Source organism: Lolium rigidum, chromosome 3 (assembly GCF_022539505.1).
Source record: "Lolium rigidum isolate FL_2022 chromosome 3, APGP_CSIRO_Lrig_0.1, whole genome shotgun sequence".
Classification (NCBI taxonomy): Eukaryota; Viridiplantae; Streptophyta; class Magnoliopsida; order Poales; family Poaceae; genus Lolium; species Lolium rigidum.
The window spans coordinates 251,194,049-251,203,627 of NC_061510.1; positions in this window are offsets into that span (position 1 = coordinate 251,194,049).

A 9,579-nucleotide genomic window follows, 5' to 3' on the forward strand; every position below is an offset into this window, starting at 1 on the left:
CCGCACGCTTAGCGAAGCTCCGCCGGACTTCTCCACCACCACCGACACCACGCCGTCGTGCTTGTCGGATTCAAGAAGGAGCTACTACTTCCGCTGCCCGGCCGGAACGGGGAGGTGGACGTCGTCTTCATCAACAACCGAACGTGTGACCGAGTACGGAGGTGCTGCCCGTTCGTGGCGCCGGAAGCGATCGTGATCAAGATCTTCTACGCGCTTTTGCAAGCGGCAAGTGATCGTCTACCACAGCAATAAGAGCCTACTCTTATAGGCTTTGGAATCTCTTCAAGGGTTAGTCTTGATCATCCCCTCGTTGCTACCGTCTTCTAGATTGCATCTTGGCTTGGATTGCGTGTTCGCGGTAGGAAAATTTTTGTTTTCTATGCAACGTTATCCTACACTGCTATCACTGTCTGTGCTAGCCTACTGCATGTAACGCAAAACAAATGCTGATCGGCCTTACAACTAATGAAAAATTGGTTCCATCTGCTGCAAAAAGACGTTACATGGACATAATTTGTCCATCCACTAATTTAACTACTGCATGTAACACAAAAACAAATGCTGATCGGCCTTACACCTAATGAAACATTGGTTACATCTGCTGCAAAAAATAGTTACATGGACATAATTGGTTCCATCCACTAATTCAACTAGTACATGTAACACAAAACAAATGCTGATGGGCCTTGTTCCTGATGGAAAAAGTTGTTCCATTTGCATAAAAAACGTTACATTAACATAGTTGGTTGGATTCCATGTTCTATCTACTAATTCAACTACGCTTCACACCATGTACTTTGTAGCACAAAAAATGCATGTAACATTACCGACTGCTACACAATTTGGTCAGAAATAACCGTGCAGAAATGCATACCTTACCCTCAGGAATATCTAGCGGAAGCAAGGATGAAGCAATGAAGGAGGTCTTGTGTCCGGAGACCAGTGATGTTGGCGGTGATAACAAGGATGTGACGGTGAACGAGGAGGATGTAGACGCGACCACAAGGATGCTGCCAGCCAGCAGGAAACAACGACGCCGTCGCGGAGATGAGACCGGCATCACCGCGATGAATCCAGGCAGCGAGGGATGCTACGCGGCGACAGGGACGGGGCATCCTCCATGGTCGGTGCGTGCAGCCCGCGGCCGCGAGGTGCTCTCACTCACGGGCGGCGCCTCCTCCGTGCCCGAGGTGGGTGCCCAAGAGGCGGAGACGGCGCTACAGGTCGGCAAGGAAGGGGGGCGGCCAGAAGGAATGGGGGAGGAGGTGAGCGCCCAAGAGGCGGAGACGGCGCTACAGGTCGGCGAGGAAAAGGGCCGTCCGGAAGGAACGGGGGCGGCGGAACACACACATGATGTCCGTATGCCTACAACTGGGACATTTACCATCTAATTAGAGGTACTAAAAGTACCATCTATTTTAGTTCCACCGAGAGAACTTTACTTCCTACTATATAAATAATCTTCTAAAAAAGTTTATATGTTTTTGCATGTAAACATTCCTGGTAAAACCCAACAAGACAAACACACCCAGCAGTAGATGGAACATCTCTATTTGCAGTTTGACAGATGTAAAAAACTCAAACTCTGACCTGCAAAAGTAACAAGTTCTATCTACTGCTTCTGCATGTATTCTTCCAGCAAACATGTGTTACTTCCAGAAATAATCTACCTCCATCTGTAACAAAAAAAAGCCCCCTCAACTGAATGCTTCCATCCCACATATGATCCGATGGAACTACTTCCACATACATACACTCCATCTAACATGCAGAGCCAGAAGATGGAACATTTCCATCAACATTTTTCATGTACACCAAAGCTACTAACATAAATCTCAAGAAATACCCCAGAAATAACAAGTTCCATCTTCTCTTTCTGCATGTATTATTCCAAAATAATGTGTTACTTCTAAAAAAAAATCTACTACCTCTGGTAGAAAAAATACACCCTCTACTAATGCTTCCATCCTACAGATGATCCGACAGAACTAGTTCCACTTACCACCACTTCTTCTCGGAAAAATGTAACATGCGCAGGCAATAAAAGATCAGATTCTGGTCGATGTAGGGGAAAAGTACTAGCCTGGGCGATTGGGATCTCGATGACGCGGGGAGTAACCGAATCCTCGACGATTTAGTTGCGAAACTTGATTATATGGCCGGGGAGTCGACAATGTAGCAGGGGAAGCCCGAGGCCGCGAGAATGTGCACGACGCCGTGGGGATGTAACCGAGGCCGCGGGTATGTCGTTGGCGCCACGAGGATGTGGACGACGCCGTCGGGATGTATCCGACGCCCACGGACGAGGACGCACCCCGCCACGAACGAGGATGAAGCCGGCTCCGGCGAGGATGCATCCCGGGCGCGAATCAAATTAGAAAATCGGGCGAGGTGGGTGGAATCACCGGGGTTATCCATGGGGGAGCGCACGCGAGCGGAACCGTGTCGTGGCGGCGGGGATTCGGGGAGGAGACCTTGGGGGAGCTAGGCCGGCGGACCGGCGGCAGCCGGAGCAACGAGCGGCGGCGGCGCATCAGGAGGCAGCGAGGGGAACGAGATAAGAGAGAGCACGGAACATGTGTGAGTGCGTGTATTGTGTCGTGGAAGGTGGGACCGTGTACGTGCGTGTGTTGTATTGTGGCCGAGTGAGCACCGCTTCGCTCGCAGCGTCCGATCGTGATCTAGCGGCTACGACTGTGACCTTGCTGGAAGCCTGAAACCAGGTTAGCTGCGGAATAGAAATTGCGAAACATGTTTGGGGTAGTCTGGATACGCCGATTTGGGTTTGCGGTTTGAGGTGTGCTAGAGATGCCCTGAGCAGTTTTTTTTAATAGTTTTATTAGGGTGAGCATGGGGACTGCTATACGCCGACCTGGTCGGCGCGTGCGGGGTGCCGCACACCCCCAGCTACCAGGTCGGGTAGTTTGGGCCGCGGCCCATTAGCTCAGGTACGTTTTTTTTTTCTTTTTCTTCTTCTTTTCTTTCTTCTGTTTTTTTCTATTATTAATATTTTTCTTTTTCAAAATCTAACATTTTTTATGAAATTATTTTTCAAGATTTTTTTCAAAATATGAACATTTTTAAATTCAACAGTTTTAAAATTTGAACGATTTCATATTTTGAATATTTTTCAAAATTTGAACATTTTTCACGTTTGAACGGTTTTTTAATTTGAACATTTTTCATGTTTGAGCAATTTTCAAGTTTGAACGATTTTTTAATTTGAACGGTTTTTTAATTAGAACATTTTTCATGTTTGAACAATTTTCATGTTTGAACGATTTTTAAATTTGAACGGTTTTTTATATTTGAACATTTTTTAAATTTAGTTTTAAAAAAATATTTCTATTTTTCGAATCTGAAAAATAAAAGTAAAAAAAACGAAACAGAAAAAACGAAAGAAAAACGAAAACAGAAAAAAGAAAACAGGAAAAAAGAAACAGAAAATAAGAAAACAAAAAAGAAAAGAAAAATCGAAAAAGGTGGCAGCCCGCACCTAACTGGGCCGGCCCGTACCGCGCGCGGGGTGTGCGGCGCGCGGTACGCGCCGACCTGGTCGGTGTATAGGGTTTGCCGGTGAGCAGTTCTATTTATTTTTGTTTGTGAGTGAGGAAGCAACAAAACGCGTGCCTGCTTCGGCCCATAAGAGATGACCGGGCCCACTCTGTGCGAGATCAGGCCCAGCTCCAAGGCCTCATGGTCACCGGCGCCAATTCGACTCTCCTGCCACCGCCGACCTGCCGGAGCGCGTCGACCTCCGCGGCGCCATCGCGGGCAGCAGGAGCAGCCTCCTTGAGGCGTGTGCCCGTATTCTGCAGCGCCAGTTTGTTTGATGCTGGAGGTCGGAGGGGCGGTGCGTCTTGTCGGCTTGGACGAGCCGTCTCCGCCGTAGCTAGGGCTTAGCGCCTCCTCATGGCGCCGTGGTAATGTTCTCTTCTTTCATCTCCTTTTTTCCTCGCCGTGGTACACCGCGCAAAATTGAAATTTAATTTTATGTTCATCAATAGGCACATTTCGGTTTGTGCGCTACATTTCGAAGAGCATGTATTTGAGAAAGCAACTGCAACTCTCCTTTTGTGCTCGGAGCTTAGTTCATCTTGTTGAGAGTTCTATATGGAATTGGACTTCTCTGGTTGGGCTTATGTAAGAAGGAAAGTTTGGCCAATAGATGCAACCCTTTTATTATTAAAGAAATAAGAAAAGAAAAATGATGTACACTTGCTTGGATTGATGCAACATTAAGTTGGGAGCTTATTCGTAGCAAAGCATGCTTGGTACACATATTAACGAGTGATCTTTGTCATTGTTTCTGTTTTTGTCCACGGCCTTTTTATTTCTCTGGCCACATAATCAACCCGCATGATAATATATTGCTGGATCAAGTAATCTTAGGCTAACAGGCTAATATGCTACGGGAAATACTTGAGTAGATATGGTTGTTATCTTTGGAAAATGGCAAGTTGATGTCTTGTTCAAATTCCAAGCATCATCTAATATGCCCGTTGCCAGAACAGTTTCTGCAGGACAGCAGAAATATTTATTGTGTTGCCAGAACAGTTTCTGCAGGACGGAGCAAATGCCTGCCGGTTCAACGACGAGTTTTCCGTCTTCGCACTCTTATCTAATTTTATAGACCCCATGAACGCCCTTCTGTACTATTTTGGCAAGCCATATGATATGCACTCTTTTTATGGCATCGGCTTTCTTTTGCAGGTTCTCTTTTGAAGCATGTAGATACTGTAAAGATGCAATGAGTTCCACAACTATGATTTACTCCAGAAACACGCACAAACTGTATTTCTGCAGATGATATTCATTGCAAACTATGATGATATTGATAGCTCGTTTGCCGGGGTTCACCGCTGCTGCTTAAGAATATTGCTGCCAGTGAAGGGAGTTCTAAGACTCAGCAGTGATCCGAATGCCCACTAATTGGATCTAATTTCTATGCATGGTATGCCAGAATTTTCTGTATAATAGAAGAAATTACTAGAAAAGAGACCACATCTGTAAAATCTTCAGGAAACATATCAACCTTTTTTTTGAAACAAGAACCCACTTGGGGCTCATATATCAACCTTTATTGGCACGAGCTGCCTTGATTTACACCCGCCAATATTCTCTCTAGGAAGGATGGCACTATACTCTGAAGAAAAAGAAAGACATCCATTGATAGGTCTGAGATTTCATGTATTCAGGCATAAAGAAATGGCTGGATTGTACTTCATCATCGGAACATATGACACTAAATTAAGCATGGGACACGCATTGCGATACCTGAACATATTGTACTTTAACATCAGAACAGAGATGGGAGAGGAAACATATGGGGAAGGGTAGCATACTAGCATATCAAAAGTAGAGCAACAGATGCACTTGCTGGCTTGCTGCTGTACTTGGATGGCATATACAATGCACCTTGCACGAGGGAAGCATCAGTGCTGTTCATAAGCACTTGAGAGGAACAGGACTACAGGAGGCCTGATATCTTCTTTTAAGGGCTTCCTTTCTTCCAGGCAGCCATCACCGGCATGTGAAACGGCTATTATTGCTTTTCTTTGCCATTAATTTGCAGACGCCCACACATATATTGTGAGGTCAGTTCCTCCCACTCTATTAAACCTGCAATATGTTGATGGTGTAAGATGTGGCTAGTAGTAATGCATTTTATTAGTGTATCTGATATTCTGATGGCCACTAACATGCTTGCAGTGGTCTCATTTGCTAATTAATAAAATTAGAACAAGATATGTACAGCGGTTAATTAGACTTAACCACATTGTACTCTCCGAATTTTTTTGTTAAAAACTTAAGCATAATAGCAGGTCGAATATTTAAGTAATTTCTGGCAAAACGACAGAACATGCAATTGGGACAATATAAAATGATGGTGAGGATCACAAAGTAGGGAGGCATAACAAGTTCCAAGTATCTTGGTGATTGCTTTTAGGGGATAATTTAACGTTGTATGTTGACCTAAATGGAAAGCCTATGACCCTAGGCATATTTTCTACAAACCGTAGCCTGTATATCCTGAAGAGCTAGCAAGGCGATGATGCCCTAATTAAGCCCTAAGAGAGCCCTTGCAATATGCTGACGATGATTAGCAGGTTATGCTTGCATGATTAGCAAGCCTCTGAACTAATCATGAAAGCCAGCACAAGAAAACGGCTCTAACACCATTTCATCAGGAGTGCCACCGTAAAAGGTGCAACTTGTTCATGCTTGCAGCGTACAAATAAAAACTGTGCTTCTGCCTGCCTGTTTACATGCCAGAAAAAAAAATACCAACACAGAATACACACTCAAACAGTTCTATTGACATAGTATATAATGGGTTTACCAAACAGAGATGTCATTTCCGTATCTACTATTTTTAAGAAAATAGATTTTCTGTTACATCAACCAGATATATATTTAGCAAGCTGATTTATGACAATAATGATCAGAAGGAATTAAAAGATCACACTGAACCAAATTCAGTGGTGGTAACAACTGTTAAGACATGCTGGGCCAGACTTGATCTAGCATATTAGCTGACTATTCGGGAAATAGATTCATGTGCGGGGAAGTAGTACCAGAATCTGGATTGTTCTTGACGATCTGATCACCTGATGAAGCTGCTGAGAGCTGAGGGAGCTCCCTTCAGTCCAAGCATGGAGGAGGAAAGAGAGAACAATCTCCCGCTGCATTCGCTCATTCACACAGTAAATGTTGTTATATACTACTATTGCCTGAATAAATCTCATATCCACTGTGTGTTTGAGTGAATGAGTCGGCAGCTTGTTCAATCCCCGCTACCTCCCATGAGTGGACTGAAGTGAGCTCCCTCAAATTGATACATCATCCTCCTCGTCATTTTTTAAATCGAACCTCCTCCTCCTCATCATCATCCCCCAGCTTCTGCATTTTTCCAACTAAAAACTAGCTTATGGCTCAATACATAATTAGTACAAGATAACTATAAGCTAGCTTTATTACTTGTTTAGGTGATGAACTACGAGTAATAAATGGTGCAGGCGTGCAGCATATAACTGCATCTACACAGAGTGTTCGAGAAGAAACTGCATCTACAGATAGATCTAGCCACTGATACTAGTGCACAGAAGAAATGTCCAGGAGAAATCATATATCATTAACAGGTACGCTTAGTAGGTTAACAACATGATCATGCATGTACTCATGAAATCAGGTGCCTCACTCATTACACTAGCTCGTTAACAGTCTTGGATGTCCACTTTTAAGTACAGAATTAAAGGAAATAAGTGATCTGTCTATGTGCGCTAGCTAGAAATAGTTAACTTAGTGTCCTGAATAAACATGCTCTACATTTAGAAATCTTAAAGAAAATAAGTTCCCCAAAGAAATAACAAAATGACTGATTAGTTAATGAATTCAATCAAAGTGCACAGACAAAATAAGATTGGGTTTATGAAACAATAAATTAGCTAAAGGTAGATATGCATACATGGACAGAAAAAACAGAATGCATAAACATAATTGCCAAATAGCAGCTAGCTTAATATCTCCTCTCAGCAGGAACCAGTTCTCAGATAATAAAATCCACTTATTGATTGTAGCAGTGGTGGCGTTAGGAAAGCTATTGATACCCTCAATGCCTGATAATAAAGTTCCCTCAAAGCCATTATGTACTACCGCTATTTTCTACAGAAGATAAGTATTCAAAATAGATGCAGATCCTGCAAAAACTTAACCTGATATATCGATCATCATCTGAGCATTCAAAGTTCTGAAAGATAGATCAGTGAGTGAGCACGGTACCAAAAGTGAATCAGTACTCAGCTGGCAGCAGAACTCCGATTAAAGTCAAAAAAAACTAGTCTCATGCTCAGATCAGCACAAAGACACGCCAGAAAGCACAGGAGTAAAAGAAAGAACAATAGGCATACATGTATATTGGAAGGCGGACCTATTCTTCTCCTGAGGTTGATCCATTCCATTTCTCATGAACCTGTAATGAAATCAGTAGAGACATGAAAGCTAGATGGAGATACATAGCACCTGTAGGCTATGCACGCATGCCCATATCGCATGCAATTAACCCAGTGATCTCCCAGATAGAAGGGAACAAATGAAACCTACAGAGAAATGAGCCAAGCGCATGCATAAATAGATCAAGAGAAATACACCAAACATAACCCTCTCTTTTGCTATATTAAGTTCTGCAAAGTCTAAAATTTCAGTCATGAGATCTAGCCCATGAGGAAGAACATGACCAATCAATATGCCATTTAGCAGTGAGCTGTGGTGTTTGGAAAGCTAGATCTAGCAAGAAAGCCATACAGTAGATATGAGAGCCAAGAGACCAGGGCTGTCTGGGGACATGGAGGTGAGGAAGAAGGGATATATAGGGAGAAGAATGGTTTGGTTAATTGATTTGCATAGTGCAAGAGGGGCATATATCTGCAGCAAGAAACAACTCAGTGGAAGTAGGTGGTGTGTCGTGGGCATGATTTGTCAATTAGTTATTTCTTGTGGTTTGATTTGCTAATTGTAGAAGGTTGACCACTTCACTGTCTTTAGCTAAAACACTTGTCATTCTTTTTTGTTTTTGAGAACAATAATGTAGATGGTGTGTGAGTTAAGTGCATGGCACCGACAGGCCACCCCCAGATTAATATAGATAATTACTACTGGCCGGAGCATTTCATGCCTACCTTACGCTCCATTTGGCAATGTGGTGTGTTATGATAATCTCGTTTGTCTCACTTTGGCCTATTTTACCGTTTGGCAATCCATACTTTTTCCTGATCTCCTTGCTATTTTTCCGCAATATAAATTATAAGATAAGTTCAGCACAATACATTTGGTAGATTAATATTTGCCTGGCCTTCATTGGCTTGGGATCATCCTGTTCAAATCAGTAGATAAAAAATAACCAATTATTTCACAAGAAATGGAAGTGTCTATTGAATTAGGTGCTTGGTTGAGAAAAAAAAACTGAGAACTGAGAAGTGGTGAGATAGAAATATAATATTTGCCCTCAGATTAAGACCAAAGCCACTGACTCGCTTTGTTGGGAAAGTCTCAGAGTAACAGTCATCTACCTGAACGATAAAAAAAGTACATGTTAGTTATGGTATAAACACTAGTTTTTGTCATGATTAGAGGTCATGGTAGTGAACTGCTGAAGTTGAGTGTTGTTGGTGAAGACACTCGAATCGTTCCCCTCGCGTCGCCCCCTCCAGGCGACCGAGGGGGCGAAACCCTACAGGCACCGCCACCCGACCTCCCCTCCTCCCCCTCCCCTCCTAGTCGCCCCCAGAGGTGACGCCGGCCGAAGGCCGCGCCGCCGGTGAAGGGGGCGGCGGGGATCTGAGCCCTCGCTCCTCCTGCGGCTGCTAGATGGAGGAAATCCGCGCGGGGCTCGCCAAGATCGGGGTGGTGGCTCGACGGACCTCCCCTTCGCGGGCGGTCTCTCCGGCGGCTTCCCCGGTGGGGGCTCGGGATTTGAGGCAGCGGCCTCTGAAGGTGTGGCTATGGGGCCCTGCGGCGGGCATCATGGCGGGCGGCTCTGGTGGTGGTCCTCGACCTCGCGGGAGGTGAGGCGGCGGCGGG